The following is a 6,000-nucleotide window of genomic DNA, read 5'->3' on the forward strand; positions in this document are numbered from 1 at the left end:
TTAAATTAATTTTTTAGTGGGGATAAATAGGTATATGTTTGGTTGCCTACACCACAGGTCACTGCCAATCAGAGAGCGTTTAATTAATTTATGCAAGCAATGTATGTTGTGTTGCCTATAATAAAATCGTTCATTAATAGAAAATCATTCATTAATATGGGTCATTAATCAATGATTTTGAGGGTGTTAAAATTGATCATAAATGGACGGTCGACGGAAAAATATTTTAAATAGTTATAACCAGAAATGATGTTTTAGATGGTTGGCGGACAAATATATATTGTAGCACACCTTGAACGAGTAATAAAAACCATTTAAAAAAATATCACCTCTCGAAACAATAATTAAATGTGTGCCAATAAAATGTTTTCAATATTAATATATTGGCAGATAAATCTATAATGTAGAAAGGGAGTTTTAAAATTATCAGCGAACAAAAAAGCTTAAATTAAATATAGTATTTTATTTGTTATATTTTTAAAGTTAAATTAAAAAAAATTTAATTTATATCCTAATCTAATATATATCTTCTTCTTCTTAGCCTTCTGTCGTCCATGTTTGGACATAGACCTCTCCCAACTCCTTCCATCGGTCTCTATCCTGAGCAACATATTTCCAATTTATTCCGGCTATTCTTTTAATGTCATCAATCCATCTCATCTGTGGTCTTCCTCTTGGTCATTTACTTTCGTAAGGTCTCCAATGTTGTATTGTAGTATTCCAACGTTGGTCTTTTTGTCTAGTAGTGTGGCCCGCGAAGCTCCATTTAAGTTTGGCAATTTTTGTTGTTATGTCCTCGACTTTTGTTTTGGATCTTACCCAGTCGTTCGCTTCCACGCTTTTTCTACCTCTTGAAAGTCGAAAATTGAATATTCTTCTGGCATCAATTTTAGAAAGGGCTGCAATATATTGTGTTGGAGAGAGAATGCTTCATCTGCCAGAAAGTAGTATGGAAAACGATTATCATTTGCCTCGCCTGGCAAAGGAGTTACTTTTGGTATTGGCAATCTGTTATTCTGCAATAATGTGCCAATTGTTGAATTGCGGTAGCGTCGATTTATCGTCCGCTCTCATTGAACCTTCCTAGCAATATCTCGTGGCAATAACATTCCACATATCGTATATCGCCCGGATTTGAACGCTGCCTTAGATATTCTTGCAGAAAAAGGTAAGATGCACATTATAAATAATCTAATAAATATAGAAAAATATAAAATATGTTTTATTATATTTGCAGAAATCACTGTAGCAGACAGTGTAATGATAAGTACAAGATGCACATTATATACAATCTAATAAATATAGAAAAATATAAAATATGCTTTATTATATTTGCAGAAATCACTGTAGCAGATAGTTGTAATGATAGTAGCAATTATGATTTTTTTAATAAACATTCTAAAAAATGGAAGATTCTTACATAATAAATAATAATTATATTATATAGATACGTTCGTAATACAATATTCCAATATTATTATATCAATTAACTTTTTTACTTTAGAGTGAAGTGACATGGATGATTGCATAATGATAACGATAGTGATGCTAGCGATGGTGATACTGAAAACGCTTTTTATACGTTATAGATTCGTTTGCCAATCAATAAACTATTATTTAATACCATAAATATTAAAAACATATTTTTGACAGAAGTTTTACTGTTGTTCCGAGGAGAGGCATTTTTTTGCAGGATTTAGATTATTATTTAAGAAGGCACAGATTTATCCGTAAACTACCTGGCAGATACGTAATAATAATTTCGAGATAGGCCCAATTTTTAATGTTCTATTCTCATATCTGCCACTACTTTATTTATCTCTGATTTACCTGCCAATAATTCTTGGTAATTAATTTGTATAAAAGTACACGATATTTCAATGACAGACACTTAAAAACTGTTTGAGATAAACATTTTTTGCATTTTTTTTTCTTTTTAACAGGTTCTGCACTTCTGCTTTATCTGTAAATATTAGTATTACATTCTTTTTGCTTGAATTTTACTAAAACGTGCTCAGTTAAGACAGTTAGCGATCGATCGAAATACCTACTCGTTCTAAAATGAATGTTTTTCACTACAATTTGAAAAATTAAAATACCAGATAGGTACAGGGTTGCCGCTATTAATTTTCTTCTTCTTGCGGTGCTATAATAAGTACACCTAATGTAGGCAATTAGATTGGCGTGTTGATCACGGTCTTCAGCTAATCGGAATAGTCGTACTGTTTTCTTTCAATTCCTTTGATTTTACCTTTTACGATAAGCTGAAGAATCCTATACCGGTCCACTCTAACAACATTCTCTAGGTATGAAATATTTCTTATTTTAATAGTGTTCGATAACTAATGAACGGCATTTGCTCTATTTAATTCAGCTCCGTTGGTCTGCATCGATATCCAGGGTATTCTGAGCAGTCTTTTTGCAACCACGTCTTAAATACCTCTATATTACTTATTAGTTTATTATCGTAGTTGAATAAATCAAGCAGTCCAAAGCCTTTAAATAAATAGACAATTTCGTCTCTTTTACGTACCCATTTGCCTTTATTAAGAGACAAACTTTTTTAAAAATGGGCTTTACAAATTTAAGATTATGTGCAGATTATATGTAAGGGCAGCCTGACATAAGGGTAGCAGTACATGACAAGACGTAATATGGGACTTTGCTTTAAATATCAATCGGTTCGAAAAACTTTAAAAACTGTCCGTTAACACCGCTTTTCCTATATTCATTTAGGGCATAATTCTTACACATTCTTAAACATTCTTACACATTTTAAAACTAATGCAATAGAATTAAAACTGATGTAGTTTTAATCTCATGTTTTGGCGCCGGGGGATTTCATTGAATGGAAAGATAATACTACAACAAAAGCTTTAATACGGCTCTGACTTGTATGGTTGTTCAAATTTCCGGTTTTCTGATTTGTTTTATACATTTATAATCTGCTTATTTAGGATTTGATATTTACAAATAGAAAATAATTACGTCATAGAAGAACGGTTCGTGGGATCGATTCACTACAATATATTTACTATAAGCAGTTTTAAATTAAAAACTGCATGAAAATAACTAACAAAAGATAGACATTAAGTACAAAATTAAAGAGGGATGAGAAGTAAAAAATTAAAAGATTATCTGTCACTAAAAGATTATAAAAATTCGTAACGATGGTCAAAATTGAATAAAAGTCATAAATGTCATCCGGTTAATAACAACATTGAATCAATCATCTGTTTAAATTTCAATAATAATTCTCGTTTTAAAATAATTTCGTATAAATACAAATATTATTTTTAAACATATTATTAAATTTACTATCAAATGATATTTATTTATATTTTATTATTAATATTTGGTCTGAATTTGACAGATTTGTAATAAGTAAACAACATACACTTTTTTAATATGTGACGTTAGAAGCAAACATAATAATTTATCGAATTTGTTTAAAATATGAAAAATAAATAAATAATAAAATTACTTTATTAATTTTAAATATATTATTTAAATTTTAAAATACAGAAAACATAGTATGAAGCTTTGCGCTACTCTACAATACCGCCTACTGTTTCCACTTTTTTTTGTAAAAGCTTTTCTGCAAGATCTAACGACAAAAACCAATTACCCATGGTGATATTTATATTGGTGCCATAGTCTTTCCTGTATATGCAAAGAAAGATAATACTACAACAAAAGCTTTAATACGGCTCTGCCTTGCATGGTTGTTCAAATTTCCGGTCTTCTGATTTTGTTTTTATAATCTGCTTATTTGAGATTTGATATTTACAAATAGAACATTATTTATTACCATTTTTTTTTAAAGTTTTGAATACGAAAATTAAAAACAAACAAATAATGGATGCACCAAGATTCACGCAAGATGTGATTTTAATAAATCACGAATTTTAATTAAAAATTATAAAGTGAGCGATTCTTTTAATTTCAATTGACTGATTGATAATTTATCTCTGTTAACATGTATGTTTTTTTATATTTGTTTTTTTGGTTCTTTTCTATTTAAACTTGGAAATTATTTTTTTTCCTGAGCAGTAGTAGAAAAAATACTGTATATTACTCACATCTAATGGTCGTTAATTATCTCATGTTCTAAATACTTGCAAGGCGACTCATGTTGCAATGCTACTATATTATGCTCGCATTATAATGACCAACATTAAGGCCCTATTCACATAAAGATACCGGTATCGCTAAATGACTGATTCTTAGCGATCCAGAAACTCGATATGTGTGTTTTCTTCTTCTTTATATTATATTTGTCCCTTTCATCTCTACCCCGTGACTACTATATGTACTAAATATTCAATTCAATGATAAATAAAATAGTTTGGAAAATTAAATAATGTATAAAATTACCGAAACAATATTAAAAAAGATATTATGATTTTTCAATTCTTTGATTTTTAAAACCAAAGTGACAAAAATCAGAACACAAAAATTAAAAAAATATATTCCCTGTTTGGGATCGATCTCGCGACTTCTGGTTCTAAATACCGCGCTTTAACTCATTCGACCAGTAATCTTAAATAAGAGTTTGGCTAATCAATGTCATTATTTGACAAGAACATTATTAAGATGTCAGTTTTTTTGTTGTATTTTGTGTTTGTGTTTATTTATTTATTGTATTCCAAAAATGGAAAGGTTATTACGAATCATAGAATGTATTCGGAAGAATATTTATTTGTAAAAGACTTTGGCCAAATGTATATATCTACCGAATTAATATAAAATAATAATAATATTAATAAATATTAAATATATTTACAAAAGGAACATTTTTATTCTCGAGAGAGAAAGAGAGAGAGAGAGAGAGAGAAAATATATCTTCTGTCTCTCTCTTACCTATATCTTACATATGTAATGATTTTGCCGATTTACTTCCGTGCAAACTTCCAACGTCGAACGCGCGTATAGAAGTATAACTTCAAAAAAGATAATAGCAAGAATACTACCTAATTAAAAGCTTACAAACTTCGTAACATGTACCTAACAAAAAATAAAAATTAGGAAAGAAGATTAATGAGTTAAGGGCTCAAATATTCCACCTCCTTGTGCTAAATAGTAACCAAATCTGTCATACAAATCTCTCCTCATATTTTGGAGTAGGGCTGCTGTAATGCTTGCAGAAAAATGAAGTATTTTTGCCCTTAATTCGACTAGGTTTGTGGTCCTTTCAAGCTGATGTCTATAAATGTTTTCTTTGAGAAAACCCAAAAAAAAAAGAAATCGTTAGGCGCTAAGTCACAGGATCTAGCGGGCCACTTAATTATACCACGTGTACTTATCAGTCGATCAGGAAACGTTTGATTGAGGAAGTCAATAGTTGCTCTAGAGTTGTGAGCCGAACACCCATCCTGTTGGAAATAAACCTCCTAAAAATTAACGGGAAGGCGTCGAACTGCCGGAATGATCTCATTCTGTAAAAGTTGTAAATATTTGGACCCGTTTAGGTTTCCATCGGTAAAAAATGGACCGACAATATGGTCGTCTAACATCGCAGTCCAAACATTTAACTTTTGCGGATGCTGCGTTTGCACTGCAACACTGAGGTGCTTATTTTTCCGAGAATAATACCTTGCAACGGATAGATTGTGTTTTTTATGTAATAAAAATGAAGATTGGTCAGAAAATAAAATATTTTTTAAAAAGTATATTTTCATTCTGTTTATCTAACATAAACTCACAAAACTTCATCTGCCTAAAGTTATCTTCCGGAAACAGTTCTTGTGTTGGTTGTATCTTAAAACAGTGATAGCCATTCCTTTTGAGAACTCGCTGGACAGTTCGAGCATTCACGTTAACTTCCCTAGCAATTTGTACACTATTGCAGGGTTCACTAGCTTCCACCAAAGCACAAATATCAATATCCCTGTTTTGACGCTCCTCATCGACAGGTCTAACACGTGGTTCATTACCTTCATGACACTTTTTACAACTGTTTACACATCCCGAAGTTTGAAAATGTTTAATGGTATTTTT

The sequence above is a fragment of the Diabrotica undecimpunctata genome, chromosome 9 (assembly GCF_040954645.1).
Source record: "Diabrotica undecimpunctata isolate CICGRU chromosome 9, icDiaUnde3, whole genome shotgun sequence".
NCBI lineage: Eukaryota > Metazoa > Arthropoda > Insecta > Coleoptera > Chrysomelidae > Diabrotica > Diabrotica undecimpunctata.